The 17201-nt window shown below is 36.9% G+C and overlaps 1 long non-coding RNA gene across 1 annotated transcript in view; it reads right to left on the reverse strand.

The window, feature by feature from the left end:
- LOC107181728 overlaps nt 1-16650 on the reverse strand; it is a 21241-nt gene extending 4591 nt beyond the window's left edge. Inside the window, exons 1-2 of the long non-coding RNA XR_001512432.1 lie at nt 16639-16650; nt 13176-13178 (exon numbers count right to left, since the gene is read on the reverse strand). This is a non-coding gene — a long non-coding RNA (uncharacterized LOC107181728). The remainder of the gene's footprint in view (nt 1-13175; nt 13179-16638) is intronic.
- Nucleotides 16651-17201: the final 551 nt, after the last annotated feature.

Genomic DNA, 17201 nt, shown 5'->3' on the forward strand with positions numbered 1-17201 from the left:
TAGCAAGAGAACATGGACACAGAACTTGGCTGGAGATAGTGGCTAGAGATCCTGGCAAGGCTGCTGATCAACTGAACGCTGTCTCCGTGTCATTCCTTCTTCGCCAACTCCCTCCACACCTTTGGGGACCCCTGGACCTGCTGGGGTTGGACCCCAGCACTCAGTCACTCTGGCTTTTTGCTTGCTGGTGATTTCTAAATCCTGGAGCAGGGAAACCCAACTCAAAAGACCCGTGGTGCACTTTTTGTTTGAGGAGTTGAGTTTGGAGTATCACTCCACATTATGTGTTGAGGTGACTAGAATGATTGAAGCTGATAAGCAGTGAGAATGAGCTCTGGACATCTGCATATGGATCCTCTGGCGTCTATGGTGGAATACCGATCTGTGTGGATAGGGTGAAACTCTGCGAGCAAACAAAAAGTGTGCAGAGGAAAGAATAATTGCCAGGTATTTGTAAACCAAACAATTGTACCTCAAACATGGTCATGAATCCTTCCAAATTCAGCAACCAAACTGAAGAAATATCATTAAATATATGGGGAATTTAGTAGAGATACAAGAAAAGCCATGCTGTAGTAACTGGGCTGAACTACTCTTGTAAAACCGGTGACTCTAGACTAGGGTTCAGAATCTCATCTACTGCCCGATTCAGTAAATAAAGCTTTGTTGGAACACATCTCTTCTTGTTCATTTACTTACCCATGGAGGTTTCTGTGCTACAACCTCAAAGTTGATGAGTTGACATAGAGGTCACATAGCTTGCAAAGCTTAAGCGAGATAAGGGCTGGCCTTTTACACAACGTTTGCTGATTTCTCCTCTAGATTGATCAAAAGGATATTCATGCAAGTCAACAGTCTATTAGAACAAAGTCCAAAATTGTTGGAGGTCAGACAACAAAATTCAGTAACGAACAATTTAAAATTCACAATGCCTGTCATCAAATTAAAAAAAAAAAGTTTAGGTTTCAACCAAGATAGCAATATAGTTAAGCTCCTGAATTCCTTCCTCCCAGGGGCACACAGGCGAATGAAGAAATACTCAGATCGAAATGGATTTGGAAAGACTGGGCCACACTCTCGCCATTAACCCTGCCCCTGGCTGAGTGCCATCCACTTAGGAAGAAACTCCCAACTTCCAGCCTCATGAGATTTGCAACATAAGACTACAGCAAACAGAGCAGTTGTTAATAAGCACACTGGCTCTCCCCTGGGCTGCCGCTAATCCCCTCAGGGCTCAGAGTAGAGGGAGCGGACAGAATTGAGAAGGTTAACTTGAAAGAGGCAGATAGGGCAGAGGTCTAGTGGAAAACAATGGCAGGTGAAACACAGGCAGGGGCAGACACGGCAGTTTGAGCAGCCTAACCACAGGAACCAACCAAGCAGAAATAATAAAATGTTTCTAGACTCAAAGCAGGAGGCATGGGAGACCAAGGGAGGGCCTGTAGCAACAAGCTGTAGGAACACATAGAAACAGAGAAAGTTCAGCATAGGAACAGGGAAAGAACACACAGAAACAGGAAAAGTTCAGGTTCATTGCTGGGCAAGAACAACTGAGGGACTCGATCCGGTGAGGACACGGGTAGACTTAGAGCTTAGAGCAGGCTTGTAGCAAATATATACCCCTGGACGATTAGGCTTTAACGGGCAGCCCATTATAGGTCCCCCTCTCCTTGCAGAGTCTGAATCCGCTGGTAATAAACGTTCCACACTTTGCTTAAATCGTCTGGTCTGCAGAGATCACTCTGCAGTGTCGTGAGACACAACCTGGGAAAGAACCTCGGCTCACTGTTCAGTTACCACTACGAAGTTTGAAGAATAAACTTGCGGACTAAAAGATACTAAATAAAAAATGTGGAAGTTTTCTGTAAGCATATACAAACTCTCTCTGGGAGGGGGCCCCAAAGGGGAACCCTCTGGGAACCGGTCCCAAAATAGGAAAAACCTGCTCGCTCTCGCTCTCTCTCTCTCTCTCTCTCTTTCTCAAATGGGGAAAAAAACAACTAAAAAATCTGTCTTGGGTCCCTTTGTCTTCGGTTTATAGTAAAGGCTGTAGCTCCTTGTCTGAACATGACCCTTTCTAATTGGACCCTTCCTTAATTTAGGACCTCAATGCTTTCCGCATTGGTCATTCCGCTACATAGTATCAGTTTCGAAGGTCAAAGCCCATGTGGTGCCCCCCTATTTCTCTCTTCCTTATCTTGCAACATTCCTCTATCCTCTGTGAAAATGTTTCCCTCTTCCTGGTATCTTGTGATTTTTCCCAATCCTCTGTGAGAGTATGATAAGCATTTTGGTGGCTTGGAGCTATTTCTGCCCTTCTCATGTGCATTCCTTCCCCATGGATCCTCCTTATTCCCTCGAACAGCCTGTCCTATCTTTAAAATTCCTTTCAGTAGGTTTAATGAAATTTAGGAGATAGATAATGATATACACTTAGTAACCTGTTTTATAGTTGCGAGATTTACTATATGTAGTTTTGACAATTGTACTGGAATAATCATTGTTTTAAGTTTAATGGCTACAGTGCTATATTCATCCTGCAAAGAGCTGTTCTCAAGTTCATTAATAAAGGCCATTGAGTAGACCATTCCTTTAAGATTTCCTCCCATTTGTCCATGGTTTGTTGGAAGGATAATTTATATGCTGTGGTTGAATATTATTAAAATTTTGCCTTTAGATAGTTTAATAAATTACATGATTAATTGTATTAGCTTATATTTTAATATAGCATTCTAGTTTTCACAGGATTACATGGTTTAAGTACTTTAACCTGAAAATTAGCCATAGATATAGATATAGATATAGATAGATATATGATACTTTGGCCATAATTTTATCAACCTGTATTATCTTTAAAATGTTCATAGCACCTAACTAGAATATGATATATTAAATGAGCCTAGACCCAGTATGAAAGACATTTTTGAATCAAGTGCTAGCATTTTGCTTGAGCTAAACAATGCAAATATAACATTCCACTACAACTTTGAGACTTACTAAAAAAATAAGAGGCATAACTCTAATTGTGCCAGGTGGTGCATTTCATTTGTAATGACAAAGCTTATTACTACACAAAACGAGTTTACTGTAAAAAATGTTAAGAATCTATCTAATGCATCACCAATTTATTTAATTACCCCCTGTTATGGTGACTTCAATAGCAATACATGTGCTGACAAGTTACCCAGAATTAAATATTTAAAGATTGTGCATTTATTAAATGAAAGATTTAAATTAAGCAAAAGGAACATTATACCCAATAATTCTCAGTTATGTAAAGGAAGATTTAAGTACTATTCTCTCTTAGGGAACTTGGTAATAATTGCTGAGTTTCTTTAATAATGAAAAATTGGATCCAACCAAATATGAAATACAAATAATCATGTTTAAGTGGTTCAACATTATAATGTGTTAATTACCTTCAAAGATATATACTGCCTCAAAGCCTCCTAACATGCTGAGAAACATATTGAGAAATTATAAACATGTCATGTAAAATATGTTGTCATATATTCCGCAGTAACTGGATTTCAGGAAAAGTTGCCCAAGGCTTAGAAAAAAATAAAAGGTTTTATAGTGTTATCTGTCTATATCAAAAGCAGTAGTTTCAGGAAAACCTGCCCAAGGCTTAAGAAAAAAATAAAAGGGTTTATAGTGTTGTCTGTCTATATCAAAAGCAGTAGTTTATCAGTTAAATGAATAATGATAATCTTGTGGAACATAGAAATTAAGATGCATCTATGTAATACAATGATGTGCAACCAATCGGATCATATTTTATCAGAATATTTGAAGTACTTAAAATGTTCATGATGTAGTAAATAAAATGACAACAAATATATAATATGATAAAAATAGTGTAGGTGAATGTCCAATGTGTATATATATATTGTATATATAGTGCTTGTAAAAAAGAGAGAGAAACAGACAGACAGACACTGCTAGTTAGCATTCTGAAAGAATTATAACCAGTGCTACAAGCATCATCTGGGTAGTGGGGTTATGTATTCTTATTTTCCTTATTGTTTTTTTTTAAATGTTGTCATTTTGAATATAATGATTATAAAGCAATAATAAGTTCAAGTGAAGTATTCACTAATGACTGTGAAAAAAAATATATTTGTTTCAAACATATCATACTAACAATCCCTTATTTCAACAGAAAAGGACTTTGCTTTTTTCTAAGATCACACACGAATATTAACTAATTATTTATATGTCCTAGATAAAATAATAAGTTATTATGGTATCTTATATTTGTAACGTCTTGATCTATCTGTTCCATTTTATACCTATTCTTTTATTTACCTCTGAGAAAGGAATCCTCTAATTTCTTTCTATTTTTTTCCTTCTTTTGTTAATCCCATAAATAAGTATGAAGTTTGTGATGGATGTTGGGTGTGCACCCACGTCACACTCACACCATTAGAAACCAGGAGTGTTGGGTGATGACAACTGGTAGAAATGCCTTTGACTAAAGGCGTTGAGTCACCCAATATATAAGAATCCCTCCCTGGGGAGTGGCCATGGCTCAAGATGACTGAGGTGGGACTACAGGTGGCCAGCCCTGTGCCTTGATTCAGGACTTCTCTGAAGGGCCCTCCTCATCTCAGACCCTCTCCAGGGTGGTCTGAAGATACTGTTCCTACTGCACCCAATTCCTTCCTCCTCTCTCCCAATCCTGCTTCAGGTGTTCCTCACAGACACCATCCCTAATAACATGGCTCAATACCTCTGGGTTATAGAATAATGTCTAACAGTAAAATAGTATTTTGCAAGAATATTTGAAGTTATTAAAATGTTCATAATATATTAAATAAAATTCCGTTTGTTGTAGAACATCTCTGCATACACATCTCTGTCTTTGGGTCTATTTTGGGAATAAGCCAAACTGATTACACAAAATTGTTTCCAAGGAATATTTATTGGGATGACACAGGAAATATTAAGGCCTTATATAAAAAGGGAGCCCATTTTTAGTACAAATCTCACACAAGGGAAACTCTTTCTGGGGCCCTCATGTAACATGGCAAAGAGCCCAGAGGTAGGGAATTTCAGGTTAGAGAGAGCTGCAGCCTCTGCAGACAGGCAGACAGACAGACAGATACTATTCCTGTGGCTGACAAGGAAAGCTGTTGGCATATTATAGATCACCTCATAGGGAAGCAATATCTCTATGGAATCAATTAATGTAGATTCTACTTAAAGTTAACTGTGGCTTCGTTTTGTTTTTGTTTGTTTGTTTTTGTTTCAAAGGATAAGTACTTAGTGGTAATAGCTCATTCAAATTACTGTCAGAAAGAAAAGAATTAGAAGATAATTTAATTAGACTGAATTAAATATTTATTAAATTTTTACTATATTTTTATGTCAGTGATATGATCTTGGAAACAGAGCAGCAAAGCGCATAGAGTAAAAAATAATCTGCTTTATTATTGATTATAGGAATTAAACAAAGATGAAAAATAGCCAGGAAGAGAAATAGGTCATGCTGGGTGGAGTTTGAGATTTAAACAGAATGAAGAAATGAATAGGTGATATTTGAATATCTGAATGAGTGATGTTGTGAGCCATTAGTTATCTGGAGGAAGAAAATGAAAGATGAATATTAGAAAAGATTATAACAGATTTTATAGTGATTAATAAGCATTAACATTTCTTCACTTCCTTATTGAGGAAAAATTCAAAGATCCTTACCTGTCCATGCCTCACCCCCTTCTCATTATTCAAATTCCTCACTTGCCTACCTTGCATTGTATCTATTCCTCTTCTAGTCTTGCCTAACATCTCCACAGCTCTTGGAACCTGACAGCTAAATTTAAATATTATTCAGCCTTAAAAAAAAAAAAGGAAAATCTGTCATTTCTGACAATGCAAAATAACTTGTAGGATATCATTCTAAATGAAATATACCAGACACAGAAAGACAAATATTGCATCATGTCACTTATATGTGGAATGTGAAAAGGTTGAACTTAGACAAAAAGTAGAATAGAATGTTGGTTGCTAGGGGCTGGGGGAAATGGGCAATGTTAGTACAAACTTATAAGGTGAATAAGTTCTAGACATCTAATGAACAATAGGTCAACTATACTTAACAATCTATCGTATACATAAAATATGTTAAGAGAGTAGAACTTAAATGCTCTCACTATACACACACACACACACACACACACACACACACACACACATACACATACACACACAGGTGTGTGCAGTAACTGAGAATGCTATTGCCAAGTCTAAAATCTTCCTTTCCTTGTAACTGGCTGATGCCCACTCATCAGTGCCAGCATAAATGCCAGTTGACTTAAGACATTTCTTTGACCCAAGAATAAGATAGGACTCAGTAATAAATGTGTCTATATCATCCTAGATCCTCTATAATCCCACTGTATTAGGCAGTGGATCATTTGGGGTGAAGGCAGGAAAACAGATTCTACAGGACATAGTTTAATAGAGGTTTTTGAAATGCTGAGAAGCCACACACTATATAGTAAGGCTACCAAGACATTAGTAGCAATTGAACTCTTGAGAAACCAAAGAAAAACGTGGAGAGCCCCAAATCCAGGATGACAAGATGACAAGATGAGAGCTAAACACATGCATAGGATGGTGTTGTGAGTCCGAGGTCTCATACGGGATCATGTGCAGAGGGACCATCTGGAAGAAGTGAGAACCATTGAAGAGTTGCAGCCACCATTAGAAATATGGCCAGAAGTAGAGAAAGAGGGCAAGGAATATCCTAGCTTCTCTCTCCCCACTTCTCTCTGTGACAGGACCTAGACTGGAGCCTGGTGATGTGGGAGCCAGGGAAATGCTCTCTGTGAGCATCAGCTCCACTGCAATACAGAGGAGTGCAGGGAAAGTAGGGGATACATATGATCAGCATTGACTATTGTATACATGCTTTTGGAAGAGAAAGAATTTTTCCTGTTTACTAATTTATTTGCAGAATATTTACCTTATGCCTAGTTTACTGTAGGTACTCATTTGAAGGATTTCATTTGAAGGATTTCATTTTTTTAAGGCTGAATAATATTCAAATAACATTCATTTGAAGGATTCATGATGCCAGTGTCCCCATATATATGTCTGCATTTTCTCTTCCGTTCTCTCTCCCCACCCCCTTACACACTTTATTTCCAGGATTTATATTCTTAATAAAGTGTTTTTCTTCATAGCACTCTATTTTAAAACATTCCTCTAGACACAGTTCTATAGTTTTTCATACTGTATCTGAAAAGTACTTGTCTATTAACATTCAAAATTCAGGTAAACTGAAGTGGATAAAACCAGATAAGCAAACTCCTTATACACCATCTTAATTCAGGTTGTTTCAGCCTGAGTTTCTTACATCTCCACTATTTACTTCCCTTCTTAATGTATCCTTCATCTATTTCTTTGGGTGAGTTTTGCATCCTTAGCGAATGCCATCCCTGACACTTCCTTTCATAAGCCTCATGTTGGCTTGTGGCCCAGGAGACAGCAAGTTATACTGGGTTTTCTAATATACTTCAAAAGTTCCGGATTGCATTCTGACATCAAAGAGCCATAGTATGATAGAATGACAGCCCTAGATTGTACTTTGAGAAATCATCTACTTTATTCCCTCTCCTTCTAAAAGGTTAATAACTGCAGTCTAGGTAGTGGCTATCATATACAATTTTTCCCTATTCCTTTTACTCATGCAGACATGCATGGCATCTCTACCACCTTGCAAGTCACCCTATTCCAAAATTAAAATATGGACAGCTATCTTTTTCCCATTCTTCTTCTTTTAGGCATTTTTCTTAGTATTTTTTCTTGTTCAAATATTCTGAAAGCATTAGGTGCAACGTGCTAGTACTGCTTTTATACAGTGACACTGACTTTATAAGGTGGTCACTAATGTACTGAGGCGTCTTCACTGGAAGAGCAGGTACAGAGGTCATAGTCTGCAAACACAGACTGCCGAAGGAAAACTTTATTTTCAAAATATACTTAGGTATTGGGTCCCAATTTCTGCTTTTATTAGAAAATTATTGTCAACATGAGGTCAAACCAGTTCTCTCTGTCTCTGTCTCTCCTTTCTCTTCCCGCCTCCCTCTTTTTCTCTACTTTTTTCTTCTTTTCTAGTGGTTAATCAGTCAATTACATATTTCCCCTTCATTATTTTTTTCTCTCTTTTCTAGGCTTGGAAGGGACTAACACACCAACAATTTACTTGTCCTTACATTTGTCCTCTAGTCACTCTCAGTGCTGTTACACTTAGCCAATGGAGAGGTCTCTTCAGGCCTACTTTCCTACACCTAGCCACAAGTTTTGGAGAGACAGAATACCTGGGGATACTTTTTCATGCTATTTCATAGTCAAAAGAAAATGGTGGTATTAATGGTGTATAGAAAGAAAATAGTTTACTTCTTCATTTTGCTTTTGTTTAATTTGTTTACTCAAATTTCACATGGTATGCAAGACACTGCTTTTCTTTATTCCAGACTCCTTCTAAATTATATGGATACTATAGGCCTGCTGCATGAAATTAGTGCATGGGAGAGGTGTCTCTCATCTTGGCCTGCACTCTCTCCAATCTAGGGCCCCTCGGGGGATGTCTGACTGCCAGTTGTGGGATAGGGCCTAAACCGGCAGTCGGACATCCCTCTCACAATCTGGGACCGCTGGCTCCTAACCGCTTGCCTGCCTGCCTGCCTGATTGCCCCTAACCTCTTCTGCCTGCCAGCTTGATCACCCCCTTGCTCCCTTGCTGGCCTGATGGCCCCCAACTGCCCTCCTCTGCCAGCCCAATCGCCCCCAACTGCCCTTCTCTGCCTCGACCTGCCTCCTCTGCTGGGACCCGACTCCTCCACATGAGGCAGCATAGACGCCAGGACCGGCCACGCAGAGCTGCGGGACCCCGAGGCCTCACCGCATGGAGTGGCCACTGGGCCCCGCCTCCACTGTGTGTGCGGCCATCTTTGTGGCGGCCATCTGGTGGCAGCCATCTTGTGATGAGGTCATGCAGGAGGTCCTGAGCCACCTAGGCTTTTATTGATATAGATGGCTATCTCATGACACCTACTTGCCCAAGAGCCCCACAAGATAGAGGGAGATGCAGGTTTGCTTTTTTGTATAAACACCCACTATAATCCTCAGTTTTTCATCACATAGTCAGATATGTTCTCTTTTGGGGTTGGAAAAATGAACTTATATTGCCATGAATACTTCTTCACTTCATAGTTACTGTAAAAAAACTGATTGTGCTGTGTCATTGGGATCTGAAAGGAACAGAACTGGCTCTACTTTTGTGGGAATCTCATGGCTCAGCAGTCTCTTGGTCCCGAGTTCTGCAAGCCATCCTGTCTGCTCTATGACTGGGAGAAGATCTCACAGTCTTATTTCCTCAAAGTACTGTCTCTTCCAATTTGCCCAAAGTCACCAAACTTATAACCTGAAATGGTCCTTTTAGAGTTAGTATTTCTTCTTTATTAAGACATTCCATTCTGTTAGCTATTCAAACTATCAGATAGATTACATATCACCAATATTTAAGATAATTTATCTCTATGTGTAGGGTTTCTTGTTTTGTTTCCTTTTTTTGTTGTTGTTGTGTGGTGAAATCATGTGTTGCATAATAATCCTTTTGAGACCTAGATGAGTTCCCTTTATTTAACTTAGTTTTATATCTCAGATTGAATTCCAGCAGCACATTAGTCTTTATTTCTACATAACTGAAACAATAGTTGTATCACTACTAAGTCTTTATTTTCCCCAGAAAGAGGACACTTATCTAGTAATTTCGAAGCAAACACTGACACTTTAGAAATTAAACCCATTCCCAGAAACAAGTTTGCTATGTTAAACATATGCTATGTAAAATATACCACATCTCTCTATCTTTGTCTCTTTCACTCTCTCTACCCTGAGTGTGAGTGCATATTTTAGTGGATGCCCTATACTGAAAATCTTTTTATAGACTAAACATCAATGTTTAATTTATTGATATTTAATTTGTTTATTATGGTCCTTATATTGAGTATTGAGTTAATAAAATTCTTTAGCTCATGGCATATCATTATTATAAATATGTGAAATGTTATTACTATTACATTTAATTATTTTCCTCTTCTTGCCTCTACCCCAATACTATTCTCTCCCATACTTCAAATAAGAAATCTTATTAATATATTAATGTATACCTTCAAATAAGAATATACTTGAAAAATATATTAGTTTGATTTATAATTTTGCTTATCTGAACCAAATAGTGCTAAATAGTTTTCTGATTTTTTTAAAACTCGGTTTTATGGTTTAAGCATAATAAATAGCATTGCTGTATATGGACATAAAACATTTTATTAATATTTTTCTTTATGATGGTGGCTCAGTTTTTTCCAATTTTTGCCCTACAAACAAGCTGAGAACATCCCCATGAACCCATTGGGGATTGTGTCTTAGAGACAAGCTTCAAAACATATACTAATTTCATAAAAAGAAAATCCAGAAATATCTCTAAAACACTGATTTATACTATTTATTACTAGTAGTGAATAAATGTCTGCCTTTCTTAATATTCTATTAACACTTGTTATCTTACTTTATAATTTCAGAAAAGTATACTTGTCATTTGATAAGCTATTCATATGCTTGTTTACTTGTCAGCCTCACTTATGTTGCCTATGGTTCATGAGAAATGCTTCATTTTTCATATAATAATACTTATTTTTATTATTATGGTTAATGTTTTTTGGGAATTTTTATGAAATTGTAAACATAAAAATCTTAACAAATTTTGAGCAACAGACAGTTCAGTATATATTTAGTCCATCATTTGACCTAAAATCCACTATGAATACAATTTTAGAACAGGATAATTTTGAAGGCTCTCTCATTTGGATATGTAATAGCTACTTGGTTTGTTTCAATATATCTGTATGTTTTTCTACACACATATTCAACATATTCAAAGAAAATAAAAATATTTCCAAATATTGTTTTGTCTTTTGGGTTGATATCTAAACCATGCTACATTTGTCTAGGATGAAAATTAATAGACAAGACGGAATTCTGAAAAAAACAAGTAAAAACAAACTGCAATATATGGTTATGCTAGCTTGAATAACATTAAAATGATCAGATTACATGCATGATTGTTTTTCTGTGGTATGTGTTTGTTTTCAAGCACTGTCTATGAAATGTGGAGAAGCAAAGGAAGAAGTTAGTTAAAGGCTCTCCAATTAGACCCTGTCTATGTGAGCCTGGTGAATGCTGAACCCGACAGTGTCTGTAGCAGAATTGCTGCATAAGCATTTCATGATTCAGAAGGATGGGAACTTATAGATTATTCATTACTGAGAAGAGATATTCAGCCTTCTCTTACTTATCTAAGCTTTTTGCGGTGTAATTTCTCAGCTTATTACTAAAACAGATGATATAAATCAGTAGATAATTCTTCTGGCCCTTCTAACCAACAGGACAGTGTTTGATTGCGATGACAGAGATAAATAGGGAGGAGGGAAGTTAGTCTTCAGCATTGTTGTAAACATTGAATGCAGCTACTGTGCCCCACCCAGGTTGGATTTGCTATTTTGTACCATTTAGTGCAAAATGCTTGCTTTTGCTGTAACATAAAAAAAATATATATATGAAGATCATTGTAGAAAGATAGTTCAGAGATTCTAGGTGTAGAAAAGCAACTGACCAAGAAGCAAATAATCTCTTAGGGAAAATGTATACAAATAAATAATAATTAGCTGTTCAAGAACAACTTTTAAAATTTTTGTTTGACAATTAGTTATAACTTACAAAACATCTAAATATTCACTCTTTTTGGTTTTTATATTTACCAAAAAATTAAACACAAATATGTGTTAGTCAATTGCAGAGTTATTGACTTATATATAATTCAGCAGACTTTTTAAGGTCCCTGAATGACTCTTAGTAAATAGCACCATTATGTGACTAAATGGTCACCAGGGGTCTGCAAGCCTCAATATAAATTCTCTGAAAAATAGTTTACATTAATTTCACTGTAAAATCAGTTCCTTTTTTTTTTTTTTCTGAGTAGAGGGCAAATCACATAAAAGCATTTCACACACCCCTGAAATTCTAAGATGTTAGTGTAATCAACACAATTTTGAAATCACTGTTAGAGTTTTAATAAAAACAAATAGTATCCTCCAAGTAAAAACATATAGCTTCCGACCATGTTAATAGTTTAGTATATAGTTGGGCAGAGGAGAAAATGACGGCTGAACGTGCAGAGCTGTTGGGTACCTAGTCCAAGGGGCAGACTGGAAATACAACTAAATTGGAGAACATTCATCGATTTCCAACTGTGGTCCAGCTGAGGAGGTGACTTATCACAAGGAAGAACATAAGGCACCTAGACCAGGAGGAAGGGCGAGATCACGAGAGGGGGGTTGCCAGGAGCACACACACCCGCCTGCAGTGGCGCTACCCGCATCGCCCGTATCATATATACAAGCAGCTATGAAAGGCAGCAAGACTGCTGGCAGCAGCGGCGGCTAGGCTCAGCAGAACAGAGCCAGTGGGGGAGAAAGCTGTGGTTTTGACACCCCCCCCCTTTTAAAATCTCTAAACCTACAGCACAGGAGTTTCCACTTGCAACGACACACCCCAGGCAATGTTGCAGGGAGAGAGGCATGGACATGAGGTGCCTGAGGACAGGTGGGGAGGGAAGCAGGGCAGGGAAACCTAAAAAAGCAGTAGTAGCCAGGAGTCCTGGTTCGGTCATTCATACGGTTTAAATGGCCATTTCCCTTGGGAGAAGCTACGTCCTCCAAACACCCAAAGGGCAGGTAAAGGAAAATAAAAAACAGCACCTGCCCACTGTGAGACAGCCTGCTACACCCTGCATTTTGAGCTTTACTGAGGAAACAAAGGCAGAGGCCAAGCTGGCAGGTCTGAATAGTCTCAGGGAGCCCTCAGTGATGGTGTGGGGGGCCATCCGTCTCCCCCTAACCCCCCACTCCCCACTATTCCAGGAACTAGACTGATAAAAACTCCAGAGTCCCATCTGACTCCATTGGACCACACAAGGACCTCCATCCACCAAAGGGCAGAATAACATTTTGGGCCACTGGCAGAGTAGTAGTTCTGGGACAGGAAAAAACACCCATCACAGTCCCTGAAAATGAAACAACACCAACTGCATCTAAAGCCCTGTCAGAAACAGACTCTTGAGTGTTTAAGACAGGTGGCAGACAGGTAAAGAGGGCAGATCGGCCCCTCCTGCTTGAAGCCAAGGCCTATGGAGACAGACAAGAGCAGTGGACCAGCAGATCATTTGGAGCTTCAAGGAGGTTGCTAAAAACCAAAAGACAGTGCCTGGCAAGTTAGCAACTAAATATCTAACAGAAAGCCCAGAATTGGCAGACAGAAGAGTGGGGTCCTAAGCCAGCCCCCACGGGGCACTAAAAGTCAGCTGAAGCGAATGACACTTCATTTTCTGACTTCTGACTTTGGTATTGGGTGCATATATATGTTGACATATATGCACCCAATACAGGAGCACCCAATACAAACTTCTGGAGGATATCAAGAGAGAGATTGACTATAATACAATCATAGTAGGGGAATTTAATACCCCACTGACATTACTGGATAAATATTATAGACAAAAAATCAACAAGGAAACAGCAATCCTAAATGACACTCTAGAACAGATGGAACTAACTGACATCTTCAGAACATTCCACCCCAAAGCTATAGAATATACATTCTTCTCAAGTGCACATGGGCCATTTTCAAAGATAGATCATATGTTAGGACACAAGCTAAGTCTCTACAAATTCAAGGAGATAGAAATCATATCAAGCATCTTCTCAGTCCACAATAGCATGAAATTAGAAATCAGCTACAATAAAAAATGCTCAAAAACAACCAAATACATGGAGGCTAACTAGTGTGCATTTAAACAATGAATGGGTTACCAAAGAGATCAAAGAAGAAATTAAAAACATCCTGGAAAACAAAGAAAATGAACACACAACAATCCAAAGTCTATGGGACACAGTGAAAGCAGTCCCGAGAGGGAAGCTCATAGCACTACATGCCTACCTCAGAAAAGAAGAAAAACTGGTAGTAAGATATCTAACACTACAACTTAAAGAATTAGAAACAGAACAGCAATAAAAGCCCAGAATAAGTAGAAGAAAGAAAATAATAAAGATCAGAGTGTAAATAAATAAATGAGTAGAGACCAAAAAACAAACAAACAAATAAACAACAACAACAAAAAAAACAGTACAAAAGATCAATAAAAACAAGAGCTGGCTCTTCGAAAGGATAAGCAAGATTGATAAACCTCTAGCTAGACTTTCTACGAAACAAAGAGAGAGGACCCAAATAAAATCAGAAATAAAGAAGTAACAACTGACCCCACAGAAATACAAGGAATCATTAAAAAAATAATATGAATGACTTTAGTCCAACAAATGGGGCAACCTGGACAAATGGACATATTCTTAGAAAAATACAACCTTCCAAAACTCAATCAGAATCAGAAAACCTGAGTAGGCTCATAACTACTGATGAAACTGAAGTAGTAATAAAAATATTAAAAAAAAAAAAAAACCTCCCAGCAAACCAAAGCCCTTGTCCAGATTCCCAAAAGAGTTTTACCAAATATTCAAAGAACTAACACCCATTCTTCTTGAACTATCCCAAAAAGTTCAAGTGGAAGGAAGACTTCCAGACTCTTTCCATGAAGTCAGCATTTCTCTAATTCCAAAACCAAAAAAGACATGGCAAAGAAAGAGAACTACAGGCCAATATCCCTGATGAATATAGATGTTAAAAATCCTTAATCTCTAAAATATATAGGGAACTCATACAATTAATTAAAGGAAGACAAACAATCCATTTAAAAATGCAAAGGATGTAAATAGATACTCCTCCAAAATGGACATACAGAAAGGCAAGAGACATAAGAAAAAAATGCTCAAAGTCACTAATCATCTGAGAGATGCAGATCAAAACAACAATGAAATACCACCTCACACCTGTCAGAATGGCTATCATCAACAAATCAACAAAGGACAAGTGTTGGCAAGGCTGTGGAGAAAAAGGAACCCTCATGCACTGCTGGTGGGAATGCAGACCGGTGCAATCACTGTGGAAAACAGTATGAAGTTTCCTCAAAAAATTAAAAATGTAACTCCCATTTGACCCAGTAATTCCACTCCTAGGAATATATCCTAAGAAACTGGAAACACTCATCAGAAAGAATATATGCACCCCTATGTTCATAGCAGCACAATTTACAATAGCTAAGATGTGGAAGCAGCCTAAGTGCCCATCAGCAGATGGGTGGATAAAAAATATGGTACATTTACACAATGGAATACTACACGGCAATAATAATAAAGGTTAAAAAAACAAACATTCATGGGAAAAAGGTAGTTTAGTATAGTTGGGCCTGGCGAGCAATTTTTACAATTTCCAAGTGAGGTTGGATGTACTTTAAATGATAAAGAGAAGAAAATAAAAGTGCTTAAATTATTTTGTATTAAAATAATTTAGAACTTTTCCTGCTTTATATGTAATTAAGCCATTTTATAAATATTCTCTATAAAGGTAATATTGATAAATGCATATGCAAGAAGATATTACATAATCTTATGAAATTGCAACTAGTTTTCCCATTCTGTTTTTACTTAAAAGATCTTTATAGGCATTCTCCAAGTTTCTAATAAACAGTGCTAATCTGACAACTACATTTGGTTAGTCTAAATCCTCAACTAATCAAAATTCTAAGATGTCTTTGCTGCAAAATGGTGTTTTAAATTATTAGGATAAGTAATAAAATAAATTCCATAACTTTCTAAATCTTCCATTCATATTAAAGTGTAAAGAAACAGCCTTAATGATACATACATATTGCAAACTTTTACAAACTGTCAAATGGAAGGAATATTCAAAGTTCTATCCTTATTTTACTAATAGCTAATATAACTTCATATTTCAATATCATTTCATATCTGAATATATTATTATAAAACATTTTAATTATGGGTAAATAATTGTATATATATTATTGAATTTTATGTTAATTCAAAAGTTATGTGAATATTAATATAATTTTTATTATTTGAATTTATAAATAGCTTTTACAATTTAAACTTTTATTCAAAATTTTATTTCATAGGCTGACTTCCATTCCAAAGTTTCACCTGATAACTTCATTAAGAAAAATACATTTGCATTGCTTCATTATTCTTCAATACCCTTTTCTAAGAAAGTAGGTTAGTGTTACATTCCTGAACTCCACTCTCAAATATCACCACCAACAGCATTCTGTCCAGAAATCATTTCAGCCTAGAGATTTTAAATTACTTTCTGATAAGGGTAGAAAGCCATTGAACCAATGCCCTGCTTGCAGGGTGTATCATTCAGCACAGTTCCTTTACGATAAAGGCACTGGCATTGAAGAATATTATGTGATTTTATAAAGAAATCACAATTAATTAGTATTCAAACTAAGAGATTTATATAGTGTCAGTATTTTTCATGTAGGCCTGACTTTGGAAAAGAATAATAATGATTTAAAGAATACTGTGAGCTTAAAAGAGTTTATTAGTCAAACCTCAAATTCAAATATATATCTAATTGAATGTGAAATGTGCTCCAAGAGACTTTGAGGCCCATGCTTTGGCTGTGTCACCTCTGCTTTTTCTATGATTATTATCCATTTCATTATATTTGTAACTTATCTGTCTACAGTGAAAAAAATAAATATTAGGGTGTTGAAAATGAAAATTAAAAAAAATATCCACCACGGATGTGCTATCATTGGTTGATCTAGAGATAACAGTAAATATTAAGTTGTTAAATAAAAAGAAAAAGTAACAGTACAAAAGACCTTATACAACAAATAAAGTCATCTTTGATATGAAAATATCCACTTTCAAAAAAAAAAGAAAGAAAAAAAAAGAAAATATCCACTTTCAGATCTTGTGCCTAGGCCGGTGACATTTAGTTGCACTGGACTGTCCCTTGTCATTCATTACAATGTCCTGAACAAGTATTTTTTATTTTGGTAAGCACTCATTCACTCCACTAAACTTGCAAAGAAAATGTTGGTCTTTTGGATATAGGATTTTTTCCAAAGGATTAAAAAAAAATCTATATATATATAAAAGCCAAAATGGCTGAATGACTGGAACAAACAGAACAACCAGTGGCTAGTGCACTGTGGC

The sequence above is a fragment of the Myotis davidii genome, unplaced genomic scaffold, assembly GCF_000327345.1.
Source record: "Myotis davidii unplaced genomic scaffold, ASM32734v1 scaffold473, whole genome shotgun sequence".
NCBI lineage: Eukaryota > Metazoa > Chordata > Mammalia > Chiroptera > Vespertilionidae > Myotis > Myotis davidii.